Source organism: Polypterus senegalus, chromosome 3 (assembly GCF_016835505.1).
Source record: "Polypterus senegalus isolate Bchr_013 chromosome 3, ASM1683550v1, whole genome shotgun sequence".
NCBI lineage: Eukaryota > Metazoa > Chordata > Cladistia > Polypteriformes > Polypteridae > Polypterus > Polypterus senegalus.
Genome location: NC_053156.1, coordinates 5,173,469 through 5,190,760, shown reverse-complemented (window position 1 = coordinate 5,190,760; position 17,292 = coordinate 5,173,469).

Sequence of the window (17,292 nt, the reverse complement as noted above, 5' to 3'; positions counted from 1 at the left end):
CTTCAGATCTCTAAGATATCTTCGTCGGGACAGGAGTTTCTTAATCTGTTCGCCGAGTGCCTGGAGTTCTTCTACTATGACTGCAACGTGATTCACCACATTGTCGGCCATTGTCTGATTCTGCTTTCGCTTTCTGCATACTGAGGTCTGTCTGTAAGATAGTCCACAATCCATGCCACCAGGTATGAATCTATTCCCATCTCAGTCAGCTTGTCCCTAAGGAGCAGAGGTTGGATGGTTGTTGAGCGGGCTAGAGAAGTCCAGAAACATAATTCTTACAGCACCACTGCCTCTGTCCAAGTGGGAGATGATGGCATCCTCCGCTCCCACCTTCTCCTGGTATCCAAACTGCAGAGGGTCGAGGGCGTGGCAAACCTGTGGCCTCAGGTGGTGAACAGTAGCAGCTCCATGGCCTTCATCACATGTAACGTCAGGGCGACAGGCCAGAAGTCATTCAGCTCAATAGGACGTGATACCTTTGGGACTGGATTGATGCAACATGTTTTCCCCTGTTCCAGGCTCAGGTTGAAGATTAGCTGTAGAGGACTCCCCAACTCCAGCACACTGACCTTCAGCAGTCGTGACGATACTCCATCTGGACCTACTGCTTTGCTGGCACAAAGTCTCCTCAGCACTCTGCTTACCTGGGTTGCTCTAAATGTTGGTTGGGGGAAACTCCTATGCTGGTATCAGCAGAAGAATAGGTGGAGGGTGTAGTACTCTGAGGTGAGAGTGGGTTAGGGTGGTCAAACCTGTTGAAGAAGTTGTTCATCTGGTTTGCTCTCTCCACATCTCTCTCAATGGTGGCACCCTGCTTCGAGCTGCAGCCAGTGATGATCTTCATCCCATCCCACTCTTCCTTCATGCTGTTATTCTACAACTTCTGCTCCAGGTTTCTCCTTTACTGCTCCTTCGCCGCCCTGAGCTGGACTTGGAGTTCCTTCTGCATGCGCTTCAGCTCATGCTGATCACCGCCTTTAAAAGCCCTTCTCTTCTGGTTCCTCCTGATGTCACTTGTAATCCATGGCTTGTTGTTAGCATAGCAGCGTACTGTTCTTACTGGAACTACAATGTCCATACAGAAGCTGATGTAGTCAGTAGTGCAGTCATCAACCACTTCAATGTTCTCACTATGTGACCCTGCAGGATATCCCAGTCCGTAGTTCCAAAGAAAACTCTCAGAGCCTGCTCTGCTTTAGGGGACCACTTCCTGAATGAACGTGTGGTTGTAGGTAGCTCCCTCACTCTTGGTTTGTAGTGAGGCTGAAGCAGAACCAGGTTATGATCTGCTTTCCCAAGTGCAGGGAGCGGGGTGGCGCTGTATGTGTCTTTAACATTTGCATTCAGTAGGTCAATAGTCCTATTTCTCCGGGTGTTACAATTCACATACTGGGAGAAGGCAGGTAATGTTTTGTCCAGTGTCACATGGTTAAAATGTCCAGCGATTAGCACAAGCACCTCAGGATGCTGTGTTTGTAATTTAGCAACAGCGGAATGAATTATGTCACCCGCTATCCACGTTCGCCCGAGGAGGGATGTAAACAGTAACAACAATGATGTTTCCAAACTCTCTGGGCAAGTAATAGGGACGCAGACTTACGGACAACATTTCGATGTCCCTGCAGCAAGTGGAGTTTTTAATGTTTACATGTCCAGAGTTGCACCACCTTGTATTGACATAGAGAGCGAATCCTCCTCTTTTCTGCTTCTCGCAGGTACTTGCGTCTCTGTCTTTCTGTTTAACTGTGCTAAACCTGGGTAGCTCCACGTTAGCATCTGGGATGTTAGTTGTTAGCCACGTTTCACTAAAACACAACAAACTGCATTCTCTACAGGCCCTGACATTTTTCACCAATGCAGCCAGTTCGTCAGTCTTATTTGGTAGTGAGTTCACATTTCCCAGGATCACAGAAGGCACCAAAGGTTTGTAACGACACTTTCTCGCAAGCCACTTTGCTTTTAGCTTTACTCCGGCTCTGCTGCCACAATACCGCCTTCTTACCTCATCAGGTAAATAGGGAACCACACAGGCGCAGGCACTTGTTCTCAGCTCTTGAAGTTGACTACTTGAATAGACGAGTCTTGTTGTGTAAAAATCCATGTAAAAAGTGTCCAGGGAAACGAGTCCACATAAAAGAAAGTGGTAGGAGTTAACAGTGAAATAGAGAAAAATACAGAAAAAAGGTAGAAAGATAAAGAAATTCAGGTTAGGTGCATTGGCGATCGTAAATTGTCCCTAGTGTGTGCTTTGTGTCTGTGTGTGTGCACCCTGCGGTGGGCTGGGGCCCTGACCGAGGTTTGTTTCCTGCCTTGCACCCTGTGTTGGCTGGGATTGGCTGCAGCGAACCTCCGTGACCCTGTTAGGATATAGCAGGTTGGATAAAGGATGGATTGATGGATGAATGCTTTAGTCAGTATTTATACACAACTGTCTTTAAGTGATCATTAACAAAGTCCTGATGCTTGATATCATTGTGTTTAGATAAACCTCAGCATGTTGAATTCAAACATGTGAAAGTTCTTTGTATGAAGTCATGTCACTAATCCCAGACAATGTTGTGACTGCCCACTCAGGTCCTAAATTTGACTCAGTTCATCGTATTTCATGATTGTGATGTCTGTTCAAGTGAAATGACATTATATAAATACACACAGCTGAATTAATTTTGCTGTTAAATTCCTTGACTTTGCTGTCCGGTGTCATTTCTCATGTCAGGTTTCTCCAGTTTGCACTGAGCTTTATTTTATTTATTCTCTTGATGGTTGTTCCTTTCCCCTAACCACAGGATGATGAGCTGCAGGTAACACAATCTGCTGCACTGATGAAGATGTTGGAAGAGTCTCTCTTCCCAGAATTCTCCTTTCTTGCCTGGTGCAAAAATGATTTTATTTTATCATGTTCTTTAAATTGTTAAAAGGGTTGTAGAATAATTTATTTTTTACCTTATTAATGCTGTATGCTTTAACACTAGAATTACCAAAGCCTATGAAAAAACTCGTAGATCTGACCCGTCTTAAACCCCTTCGCACCTCTCCATCAGCGTCTTTTGTCTTGTAAATGTGCCGATCAAGACAAGCAGCAAGTAGCCTGCTGTATCCCCCCACTGCCACAGAACAGGCACAAAGTTCTCCCAGCTCATGCCTTGATTATCAGGGAGAGTGAAGTGCTGGAGTTTTAGTTTCTAACCCTAACTATCCACTATGAAATATTGAAGGTTAAAATAACAGAATACAAAAACACAGTCTGTCTTGAGAGGCGCTGCTATTTCTCTAAGATTAAAAATAACAATGCTAGTAAACTCGGAGTCTTATTCTCTACGATTGATTGTCTGCTAAACCAGGTAACACAAAGGAATGCCTCCAAAATACCTCCAGTGAAACCCGTGAGGGTATTGCTGTATTCTTCAATCACAAAATTAATGATATTAGAAATAATATAGTATATCTCTCCAACACTGTGGATCCTCTTAGCCCCAGTACTCCGTTATAAACAAATTAAACGCTTTCACCAGAATAGATTTACCTGATTTACATAAAATAGTTTCTTAACTGAGACCCTCCACCTGCGTCCTTGACCCAATACCAACAAATGTTTTCAAAGAAGTATCAGACGTGCTAATTGATAATATTCTTGACATAGTAAACTCATCATTAGATACGGGGGTCTTTCCAGACTGTCTTAAGACTGCTGTAGTTAAACCCCTATTCAAGAAAAATAATCTTGACCCCTCTGCTTTTGAAAATTTTAGACCCATCTCTAACCTGCCTTTCTTAAGTAAAGTTCTAGAGAAGGCAATCATTATGCAGTTAAATGACCACCTCAATAAACCTGCTATTCTTGATAAATTTCAGTCGGGTTTTAGAACAAATCACAACACAGAAACTGCACTCGTTAAAGTAGTAAATGATTTGCAGGTAAATGCTGACAGAGGCCATTTATCTGTTCTCATCCTCATAGATCTGAGTGCCGCATTTGACACCATTAATCATAATATTCTTAGAAATCGCCTTAGTCAATGGGTGGGCCTCTCTGGCAGTGTCTTAAATTGGTTTGAATCCTACCTGACAGGGAGAAAATTCTTTGTGAGTTGTGGTAATTACAACTAGAAGACACATGATATCCTATATGGTGTTCCACAAGGCTCTATCCGGGGTCCGCTGCTCTTCTCAATCTACATGCTTCCGTTAGGTCAGATTATCTCAGGGCACAACATGAGTTACAACAGCTATACTGATCACACACAGCTGTATTTATCAATAGCACCTGATGACCCAGACGCTGTTACTTCACTAACACAATGTCTTACTTGTGTTTCTTTTTGGATGAATAGTAATTTTCTCAAGCTAAATAAAGAGAAAACAGAAATCTTAGTGATTGGCAATAATGGAGACAATGAGATTATTAGAAATAAAATTGATGTATTAGGATTAAAAGTCAAGATGGAGGTAAAAAGCTTAGGGGTAATTGTTGACTGTAATCTGAATTTTAAATCGCATATTAATCAGACCACTAGGACAGCATTTTTTCACTTAAGAAACACAGCAAAGTTAGAACTCTTATATCACTGAAAGATGCTGAGAAATTAGTTCACACATTTGTTTTCAGTAGACTAGATTACTGTAACGCACTCCACTCAGGACTACCCAAAAAAGACGTATATTGTTTGCGCCAAGTGCAGAATGCAGCTTCTAGAATCCCAACTAGGAAAAGAAAATCCGAACACATTTCTCCAGTTTTGATGTCACTACACTGGTTACCTGTGTCATTCAGAATTGACTTTAAAATACTTCTTATGGTTTACAAAGCCTTAAATAATCTCGCCACATCTTATATATCGGAGTGTCTGACACCATATATACCCAATCGTAACCTTAGATCCTCAAATGAGTGTCTGGTTAGAATTCCAAGAGCAAAACTTAAAAGAAGTGGTGAGGCGGCCTTCTACTGTTATGCACCTAAAATCTGGAATAGCCTGCCAATAGGAATTCGTCAGTCTAAAAAAGTGGAGCACTTCAAAAAACTGCTGAAAACACATTACTTTAACATGGCCTTCTCATAACTTCACTGTTATTTAATCCTGATACTCTGTATATTCAATTCATTATAATAGAATGCCCAGAGGGGACTGGGTGGTCTCGTGGCCTGGACCACCTGCAGATTGTTTTTTTCTCTCCAGCCAACAGGAGTTTTTTTTTTTTTTGTTTTTTTTCTGTTTTGTCTTTTATTTCTCTTTTCTTCATCATGTAAAGCACTTTGAGCTGCATTATTTGTATGAAAATGTGCTATAGAAATTAATGTTGTTGTTGTTGGAATGGAAATAATAGATCATTATTTGAAACATAAGCATTTCACATGTGTTCTGTTTCTACAATAATCTGTGTAAATACGTTGTTAAAACAGAAACGTAATTCATATTTTAGTATTAAATGATAAAATGTAGGCATAAACTATTTGCTGTGTGAAGCCTGAAGTCCAAAGGTCAAATAAACACTTTCACAAAAGGTTCAAGGGTAAGCCAGCAGCTTCCGTGGCGTAGCGTAACAATTGCTGACATGTAATCAAAAGTCCCCCGGTTCGATCCTGTCTGCCTCGTATGTTTACCGTTTTGTGTAGTGAGCTGCTCTTATTGTTAATATTATACAATAAACACATATATTTGATTTGCGTCTGTAACAGCCGCTGTAAATTTATAATACTTGTAAAAGGTAGTGGGTTTATTTTTTTCACTTTTATTCTCTTCAGTAGGACTGCGCCCAGCAAATGTTAGGTGGGTCCCGTTGATATCTGCAAGGGACTGAAGACTCTGGAGGACGCGACCATAGAACCTAATCGAGTAGAAGAAGGCTTGTTCATTTACACTCTTCCTGTGTTTTAGACAGATCAGCAGCCATCTACACACCACATCGTGAACTCCCATTTCCTGTAGTTTGATACCCAATGTCTCATGTGGTACCTTATCAAATGCTTTATGAAGACTGAATAAGTAATATTATTTCAACAGGTCTGATCATATCTTTTTGTTGCTTCCTCAAAGAATTCCAGCATATTAGTAAGACATGACCACTGTCGACTAAACCAATACTGATTTTTCAGTAAAAGGCCTGTACTTGCCATGTGCTGCTCAAGCTTCTCCTAAGTAATTCCTAGCATGAACTTTCCTACGATGCACAATAAGTTTACTGGCCCATAGTTCCTTGGCCAGTTTTTTTATACCCTTTCAATATAATAAGATAGTATTTGCAAAGCATCTGCACTGATAGACCAGAAAGAAAAAAGAGTTGCCAGCTGCCTGGAGCACAACTTCAAACAATAGAACGTGCCAGTCCCATGCCACCACTGCTTTGCACAACCAATCAAAGAACAAGAACTCTGTAAGCACATAGGGACCAGAGCTGAGGTCTTGGTGGCAGTCTTGTTTTGCACTGGTACTTTGAAATGGTAAATTGCTGGTTGAGCTTTTGAGTACATGAAGTTAATTGACTGAGGTGTTCTGTATGGCAGTGACACACTCCTGGCTCTCATGTTTCCACACAGGACATGACCCAGGTGCCCCACTTTTGTTTGACAAAACGTAACTTTATATGATGACAGCTTGTGTGTTGAGAGCACATCACTGTAGCTCATCAGTGTACTGTAGTGTATGAAGACTGGGTGTGTAAACTCAGCTGCGTCAAGTTCACGTTAAAGACTTTGTGAAAACACCGCAGGCCTTTCACCGTATCCTTGAGGAAACACAGTCCAGTGTGTGGGGTCTGAATAAGTCACAGCTGTCATGGTGGGCTAAACCTAAAAAGAATGAACTTCAGGCATTAACAGATGTATAAATGACGGTGCCCGCTGGCAGAGATGCTATTCTCACTGGTGTTATATTGGCCATTTTGTTGCTCATGTGACTGTTCTTTGGACCACCCTGAGGACTGTGGTCCTCCAAAATTGCATGACATGTTGTTACTCTGTCAAGGGGTTTATTCTCAGTGTTGTACCTGATATCCCCTTACAATATTTACAGACATGGCCCCCTGTACACCAAACATAGTACAAGGGGCTTCAGGTTCACATGATGTGGCTTGCTTGCAAAAAGAACAAGCAGAATAGCTGACATCTTCATTTATGACACGCTGTGACATACTTTTAAGGGCAAGTCCCCTCCCCCAACCACCTGTTCGGCCACCTGTTTTCCCCAGGAAACTGTCAAGGGCAATTTGATGGATGCCCCCACCCCTTGAACCCCCCGTCCCCCTGCTTGGCCACCTGTTCTGTCCCATCTCACTAGGGCAAGTCCAGACATGCCCAAGGTCTGCCTAGGCCCCCGCTCCCCTTGAACCCATCACCACCCCCCAACCACTTCCCAGCCCCCCTCTTCCTAAGACAAGTTTAGGCATGTTGCGCATGGTTTGCTTATCAGCATTTAGGCTGCGCGTTCGCGTGTCGGTGTGCGCTCGGGAGCTCGCGTGCATGTGTAAGCGCTTAAGTGTGTCGGCATGATCTCGGGAGCGTGCGTGCATGTATAAGCGCTTACGTGTTTGTCAATATAAAACTGCTTATAACATGTTTCTACTGGTCTGATCCGTTCATGAAAGGGGATGATGAGTCTATAAACGTGTCTTAACTAACCGCATGAACGACATGCGTGAGTGAATATTTGAGTATAATTACTGGGTTGTAATGGAAAATGTCCAGGAATACAATAAAGTTATTTCAAAACGTACGGCTGATTCCTTTATTTTCTTTTCTTTAGAGGTATATATACAAGTAGATTCGCCAATCAATTTTGATGACACAGGTGAGAATTTTTATTAAAATGATAAAATGTTTACAACGTTTCTATGTGCGTACGTGTGTGCGCACGCTCTTGTGTGTGCGCAGTCGTGCATGTGATTACTAGCGTTCGGGCGCACATGGGCTTTGCTAAATGAAATGTAATACATACTAGTGTCCTCAAAAGTCCGGGTGATTTCAGACGTATCAAAAGTATTGTTGAATCATCGGGTAAATGAATATTATAACGTGTTTCTGTATTTATGAGATTATATTTTAATACCTTGAGAGCCGATTATTTTGAAAATGATTTTATCCAACTTAGTGTAGGGATTGCGCGTGCAGTTTGTTAAAGTGCTTCGGGTAGTTACAAGTAGCCTATCGGGTTGAATAGGGGTGATGTGTATTAAAACGTTCTGTGTAAATTAACTGGTTGAGCTGTGTATGTGTGTGTGTGTGTGTGTGTGCGTGCGTAAGCACGTGTAGATCAGCTTGTGTATATGTGTGTGTCTGGATTGGAGCTCGTGCATTTGGTTTCAGCCACTGCAAGCGCTGGAATGGGAAAATGTTATTTTAAATAGGTATGCATTTTGTTATGTAGATGAAAATTCTGTACAAAATGAAACAGTTTCTCAAAGGGATTATCCTGATTTGTACATTCACAGTAAGTGCCCTTTTCAATTTATGGATGAAACTTTGGGGAACACACTTATCTGCAGATTTTGTGAAAAGAGTCCTTTAACTGAGAAGGTTATAATTTTATTTTCAGATTCAACTTTCCCGGGTGGTTTAACGCAATTGCTGCAAGGTTCAGAAAATCTTGCACTGTACCAAAACTGGCAGAATCCACAAACAACACCCCTGTCGGAGATCAGCATTCAGCATTCTCCTGCACCCTCTCAGAGCAGCCGGGGGCATTCTCCGGCACCCTCTCAGAGCAGCCGGGGGCATTCTCCAGCACCCTCTCAGAGAAGCCGGGGGCATTCTCCAGCACCCTCTCAGAGCAGCCGTGGGCATTCTCCAGCGCAATCGTCGGCGTCTTCTAATTCTAGCCGGCGTTCAACCCCCAGGTGGGACACTTTACCGACAGTGCTTCACTCTGAGCGAGGATCTCGGCGAAGAAATCGTTATTCACCCCGATATTCCCATCGACCTGACCACGACCGGAGACATTGCGAAAGATTGGTGCAGTTGGGCGACGTTTTTCGCTGAGCACTGGAGCAATTTACAGAATTAGAGTCTCCTGGGTACAATTCCGTACCCGACATGAGTTTACATTTGATGCATCTGTATGCTTTTTCCAAAGTTATACCCCGAAATTAAAGGATAGGTTTTATATTACTTTTTTTCATTAAAAATAACATTAAATTCAAAATTTTATTTTCTGTGCTTATAACTGTAATCTTTGCTTAAATTTTTATTTTCTGTGCTTATAACTGTAACCTTTGCTTAAATTTAGGTCATGCCTGAAAACGGGTCTAGCGGTAGCGGCAACGAACGCAACAGCAGCAGCGACAGTTGTACAGACAGCATCCGTGAACATCCTGTAGGGCGTAAAGGTAGGAAAAGGCTGTCCAGTGAAAACCTGAGACTATTAAAAGAGATGTCTGATAACCTCGAATATTCTATAAAACCCCCTAAAATACCTACCCCTCTGCGATTACTTGAAATTGTTCAATCACCAACCCCAGTGACACATCCTATTGACAATTTTGATCTCATTGATACTTCGCTCCAGGTTCTAAATTCTGATGAAATAGCCGTATTTAACGCTCTGTTGGAGCTTTTGAAGAATACCTCTTCTCAGGACAGAACGTCTTCAGGCACTTCACAACAACCAAATGCCCTAAACACGAATGTGAAATCCCCACAACCTTCTACCTCAGGAAACTCGGGACCTAGTAAGATCAGTCTTCAACACTCACCTGTTGATGACTTGAAAGAGCCGGATACTTCCTCCCCACAGCCTCAGACAGGATCAGGAGTGACTAATTTATCCAGTGTAAACTTGAGTCTCGAAACCAACTCTCCACAGCCATCTACCTCGCATATGGTGAATCCATCGTCTCCAGAGCCGTCAGTAAACTCTCCACAGCCATCTACCTCGCATACGGTGAATCCATCATCTCCAGAGCCTTCAGTAAGTTCCCCACAACCCTCTACCTCTCGATTAAATAATTTGTCTATAACTGAGCGTCCAAAATTTAACAATATCGAGATTAGACACCGCTTCAATTTTTCTGAGGCATACACACTTGATTCATTTGCCGAAGTTTTTAATCATATACATGAGACACTTCAGCAAATATTAGACAGTTTTACGAGCACTTTTAATCCTATGGATCTAGTTCAGTTAGAATTACCTGCCGAATGTCTCAACCCCAGTGTTTTTTCCCTAACCCTTGCGGGCATGCTTTCTGTTGAAGACTTTTTTAATCAAATTGAATTACTTCTCCAGAGTCATTCTACTATTTTAGCCGATTCCAGTCTGACGCTAATCGTTCAGGTGGTTAGGGTTCCATCTGGTGGGTCTAGGCGTAAAGCCTGTTCCCTTTCCAATGATGTAATCGTTCAAAAGAAACAGAAGCACCTATGGATCTCCTTTAACCGGGATGATCAGTTCTGTTTTGCCAGGGGTTTGCTGGCTGTATTAAACGATAGGTTCAGAAACAATCAGAAATTGTGTGAACAAGAGGCTCGTCATCTGCACGTCAGGGTCGGTTTATCAACGGATCAGAAAGTAACGTTTTCAGATGTCGAAAAATTTGAGAGGATACTAGGAATTAAAATTATCGTCTGGTACAGGGAACCGAACACCAACGCTCTATTAAAATTTGAAGCGTCCCGGGTCAGAAAACCAAAGACAGCGTTCCTGTTTTTGCACCAGGAGCATTATTACGGTATTTTGAATCTAAAAGGCTTTCTGGGATTTCATTACGTCTGCGATTTCTGTTACACGGGATATTCTATACTGTCACGACATCGCTGCGAACAGCACTGTGACGTCTGTTTATCTACAAACTGTCGATTGGTCGACTGGGAGGCTTTTCGATGTCCCGACTGTCGTCGTTTCTGTCGATCAAGGGTTTGCTTCGAACTCCACAAAACACTGAAATGGAATGAAAAGACGCGCCGGTCTGAAAGTATCTGTGATGTCTTTAAAGTCTGCGCTCTCTGTTACGAGAGATACAGCGTGAAAGCCGGTTCAAAACCTCACAAGTGTCGACCCAAACACTGTTGCGTTTGTAGAGTGGTCGTGAAAGAGTCGGATGAAAATCATCAGTATTTTATTCAAAGCTTACCGCAAAGACCAAACCACGAAAAATACGTGTTCTACGATTTTGAGTGCCGTCAAGATGACGGTACTCACATCCCCAATTACATCCACTGCATGCATTGGAACGGTCAATCGTGGAGATGGTCCGGCGAGGACTGCGTAGCAAAGTTCTTTCACAGATATCGATGTCCGAAATACAAAGATTACACGTTCATAGCTCACAATTCTAAGGGGTATGACGGATATTTCCTCATGAAATATCTCGTCGAAAGCGGCAAACTCCATTTGTTACATCTCAGGGTTGTAAATTAATGTGCTTTATAGAAGAAGATTACAACTTGAGATTTATCGACTCGTTGAACTTCTTACCTATGAAATTGAGCAGTATGCCCAAAGCCCTGGGATTCCAGGCTCAAAAAGGGTACTTTCCCCATTTCTTTATTACCGCTGAAAATCAAGATTACATCGGTCCATACCCCGAGCCTAAATATTTCGGCATTCAACACATGATGAGCCAGGAAAGAGAGGAATTTTTGTCTTTAGACAAGAAATGGCACACTGTTGTCGAAACAACGTGGTTATTTTGAGATCTGCATGCATGAAATTTAGAGATGAAGTGGTCGGGATCGGTAATATTGATCCTTTTCAGTGTATGACCCTAGCTTCTCTCTGTCTGTCCATGTACAGACAAAACTGCATGCCTGATAATGCAATTGGAATCATTCCGACTGATCATTACAAAAGCACTCACAAAGCATGTTCTAATGCTTCTATTCAGTGGCTAATGTTTCTTTCCGAGAAGGAAAAAATAAACATTCGACATGCACGGAATCACGGTGAAGTCAAGATGGGGTCCTTTTATCTAGATGGTTACGCCGAAGTTCAGGGTGTCCCGACGGTCTTTGAGTTTGCTGGCTGCTTTTATCACGGATGTCCAGAGTGCTACGATGCGTAAGCCAAGCACCTTCTTACAGGGACATCTTATGCAGAATTGTTTAAAACGTTTGACGACAAACTCAATAAATTGCATGAAAACTTTAATCTGACGGTGAAAGTGATTTGGGAACATGAATGGGAGCGCATGAAAAAAGAGGACACGGAGCTTCAGGATTTTTTAAGACGCTTTGAGTTTCCTGAACCTATCAATCCCCGTGATGCCCTTTATGGAGGGCACACCAACGCTATCAAATTATATCATAAGGTGCAAGGCAACGAGCAAATGCATTATTACGATTTTACAAGTCTGTACCCCTACGTCAACAAAACAAAAACCTACCCGATCGGCCATCCGACCTTTGTTTTTGAGGAGTTTGGCGATCTTAAGCAATACTTTGGGCTCATTAAAATCACCATGCTAGCCCCTCACAATTTGTATTTTCCGGTCCTCCCTTTAAGAATTTGCAATAAATTGATGTTCGTTCTGTGCCGTGTGCAGAAACCCAGTCATCCACCGGCCTTTGCCGTCACAATGGTCGGGAAAGGTCTTTAACAGGAACCTGGTGCTGCGTCGAAATACTCAAGGCCTTAGATAAAGGGTACAAAGTTTTAAAAATTTATGAGATATGGCACTACGAACACACAGTACCACAGATTTATTTTCCGATTACATCAAAATTCATCTGAAAGGCAAACAGGAGGCCTCTGGATGGCCAGCTTGGGCCGGGGACGGAGCGTTCCGGCAGCGCTATGTTGACGACTATTTCTTAAAAGAAGGCGTATTATTGGAGCGTGAAAACATAGCCTCCAATCCCGCCAAGAGACAAATTTCCAAGTTATTTCTGAATTCTCTTTGGGGAAAATTCGGTTAGAAGCCTAACCAACTGACCACGACGTTTGTTAAACACACCCAAGAATTCTTTGATTACCTGTTCTCAGACGTGTACAGGGTCTCCTATTTTGGCTTTGTCAGCGACGAAATCACTCAGGTGCAGTGGAGGTAGGAACATTAGAACACTCTAGACGAGAACAGGCCATTCAGCCCAACAAAGCTCACCAGTCCTATCCACTTGTTTCCTCCAAGAAAACATCAAGTCGAGTTTTGAAAGTCCCTAACGTCTTACTGTCTACCACACTACTTGGTAGCTTATTCCAAGTGTCTATCGTTCTTTGTGTAAAGAAAAACTTCCTAATGTTTGTGCGAAATTTACCCTTAACAAGTTTCCAACTGTGTCCCCGTGTTCTTGATGAACTCATTTTAAACTACAAGTCTCGATCCACTGTACTAATTCCCTTCAGAATTTTAAACACTTCAATCATGTCACCTCTTAATCTTCTTTTGCTTAAACTGTAAAGGCTCAGCTCTTTTAATCTTTCCTCATAATTCAACCCCTGTAGACCTGGAATCAGCCTAGTCGCTCTTCTCTGGACCTTTTCTAGTGCTGCTATGTCCTTTTTGTAGCCTAGAGACCAAAACTGCACACAGTACTCAAGATGAGGCCTCACCAGTGCATTATAAAGGTTGAGCATAACCTCCTTGGACTTGTACTCCATAGATCGTGCTATATAACCTAACATTCTGTTAGCCTTCTTAATGGCTTCTGAACACTGTTTGGAAGTTGATATCTTAGAGTCCACTATGACTCCTAAATCCTTCTCATAAGGTGTACTCTCGATTTTCCGACCGCCCATTGTGTATTCAAACCTAATATTTTTACTTCCTATGTGTAATACTTTACATTTACTGACATTAAATTTCATTTGCCACAAATGCTGCCCAAGCCTGTATGCTATCCAAGTCCTTCTGTAATGATATAACGGATTCCAAATTATCTGCTAATCCACCTATCCTGGTATCATCTGCAAACTTAATCAGCTTGTTACTTATATTCCTATCAAAATCATTTATATATATTAAAAATAGCTACGGCCCTAGCACTGACCCCTGTGGAACACCACTGTTAACATCGGCCAGTTCTGATGAGGTTCCTCGCACCATCACCCTCTGCTTCCTGTGTCTGAGCCAATTCTGCACCCATCTAAAAACATCACCCTGAACTCCCACTTCTTTTAACATGATGCCCAACCTCTCATGTGGCACCTTATCAAATGCTTTCTGAAAGTCCAGATAAATAATATCATAAGCTCCACTTTGATCATATGCTTTTGTTGCAACCTCATAGAATTTCAACATGTTAGTAAAACACGACCTCCCTCTTCTGACCCCATGCTGACTGTTCAGAATAACTCCTGTCCTTGCCATGTGTTGCTCAATCTTATCCTTAATAATTCCTTCCATTAATTTTCCTGTGATGTTTCATGTTAAGCTTACTGGCCTATAGTTGCTTGGATCTGCCCTGTCACCCTTTTTATATAATGGGATGATATTTGCCATTTTCCAGTCCTTTGGAATCTCTCCAGTGCACAGTGACTTCCTAAAAATATGTGTCAAGGGTTTATATCTGTACTCACTAGCCTCCTTAAGAACACGAGGATAAATATTATCTGGGCCTGGTGATTTGTTTGATTTCATCTTATTTAATCTGAGCAGCACTTCTCCCTCTACAATTTTCAAATCCCTCAGTACCTGCTTAGTAATCCCTGTTACTGCTCTGAGGTTATCCACTTACTCACTTGTAAACACCTCAGAAAAATGTAAGTTTAGGGTATCTGCTATTTCATTGTCTGTATCTTTTAATTCCCCTTTACTATTCCTGATGAACTTGACCTCCTCCTTAACTGTTCTTTTACTACTAAAATACTGAAAGAATCTCTTGGGGTCTTCTTTTGCCTTATCTGCTATATTCCTCTCCAACTGTCTTTTAGTCTCTCTAATATCCTTCTTAATAGTTGCCCTGCGGATGACCGATACGTTCTACCCGGCCCTGTCAATGTGGTGATCACCGCTTTCACCAATGCCTATGCCCGGCTAGAATTGTGCGAATTGCTGGATCGTTTAGGGCCGAGGATTCTGTATCATGATACAGATTCCATTATCTTCACAGCCTCGCCCGGACAGTACACACCGCAGCTCGGCAACTATTTAGGCAAACTCACCAGCGAACTAGATCCTGATGACTACATAGAAGAATTTGTTTCTGGGGGTCCAAAAACGTACGCATACAAAACGTTCAAAGGCAAGGTATGCATGAAAGTAAAGGGTATTACTCTCAATCACCAAACGGTTCAAGAGGTAAACCTATATTCGTTAATGGATCTAGTGCATAGTTTTGTAGAAAACAATCTCACAAAAGAAATAACTGTTCATGGTACGCAGATTCATAGGAACAAAAAGACCCTGACGTTGCGAAATCGTCCACTCAGAAAGAGATTCAGAGTGGTGTACAACAAAAGGGTTCTCTTGCCCGATTTCACATCTCTACCCTATGGATACTAAAGAGGGCTTTGATGTAAGACTTCAGCACCCGTTCTCAAAAATAGTCTCGGGACCCTCCTGTTCGGGCAAATCGCATTATGTGAAAAAGCTTTTGGAACACACAGAACATGTGCTTTCTAGTCGCCCTTGAGAGACTGCATGTCGTGCAGAATAAAAAGAAATCTCCCTCTGCTCAAGACCCTGCATAGGGTCTCTTGTTGCCGAAGAAAAGCGATGCTGAGCGAGGCTCCTGACGATTTAATTTATGCTCTGGCCGAAATAGCTCTCAATATTTTAAAAGGCCATGTCCCCCTGACTTCCAGACAATTCAAGTTGCTGAAGAAGCATCGTTGCGCCGTTAAAAAACTCAGCGATAAAAAACTACCCGTTAAAAAGGAAAAAGCCCTTTTAAATCAGAAAGGAGGTTTTTTTGGAGCCCTGTTAAGCGCTGCCATTCCTTTCATTACTAGTTTAATAGCTTCGAGAGTATAAATATGGAATACACGTGCAAGATGTACCTGGTCCCGCAACAACAAATGGCTCAGTGGCAACAAAAACCCACACCTTCCAACGACCTTTTAAGCTCTACGGAAAGTGAACTGGATAAACAAATGAAACTCATACTTGAACGCAATGACTTGAGCGTCGATGCAAAAGTAAAACTTTATACGACCGTCTTGCAATGATACCTTACCTTTGTGAAAAAAGCGGATAAAGAAACCGGTTCTCTGACATTATTGATGCCTGTCGAGAGCCAGGAGGTGCTGTCTGAGGCGATCAAAGATGCGCCTAGTACCCCAGAAGAACGGGTGTACGGCGAGATTTTGAAAAGTGCTCCGGATAAATCAAAGAAATATACTGAAATAATTTTACAGAAAATATCGCATCACCCTAATACAACCTATTGGAATTGCTTGGGAGAGTTTGTGTTTCGTGGAGAACCGTTACCCAGAACGAATATGGTCGATCTAATACGGAACTTAACACTAGAATTACCAGAGCCTACGAAAAAACTCGTAATTCCGTCCCACCTTAAATCAACTCTTAAATCCCTTCACACCTCTCCGCCAGCGCCCTTTGTCTTCTAAATGTGCTGATAAAGAGAAGCTAGGAGCAGCCGGCTATTCCATCCCCTCACCAATTTAGAACGTTCACGAACTTCTCTCAGCTCATGCCTTGATTGAGTATCTGGGAGTGAAGTGGAGTTTTAGAGTGGAAATAATAGATCGTTATTTGGAACACACGCATTTCACAGTAATCTGTGTAAACACATTGTTAAAACAGAAACGTTTTTTATATTCTAGTAGCAGATGACAAAATGTAGGCATAAACTATATAATGTATGAAGCCTGAAGTCCAAATATCAAAGAAACATTTTCACAAGAATAACACAACAATTGCGCTTTTATTCAAAAATATAACTGCAGAAACAAAAACGCGCCTTAACATGCGACATTGACATCCGTTTATCGTAATTGCCTCTGTGGTTCAATCGAATCAGTTCCCGCTTGGGAATCAAAAGGTCGTGAGTTCGATCCTGCACCATTCCGTTTTGAAAAGTAAACTATTTTAGAATAAAAGCATACATTTGGTTTTTGTCTGTAACAGCCGGTGGAATTTATGATCCTTTTAAAGGTTAGACTTTTTTTTTTTTTTTAATTCACTTTTCATTCTCTCAGTTGCGTTCAGAATCAATCCATACAACCCCATCTGACACGGCTGTTTTCACATAAAGACGCAGCTATAGCTCTGCAGTGTACCACAATGCATACTAAAGCCCCGGTTGCTGACACACAAGCTGTGAAGCTGCCTTCTTAGTATCTCACCGTCACTTGATTTTCTTTTTATTCAGTTTTATTGAGTGTCCTGCCAGTCCCGCATGTTGCTGTATGCTGTTTCTTTTTGTACTCCAGGACATGCAGAGGAGAGAATGGTAAAGAACAC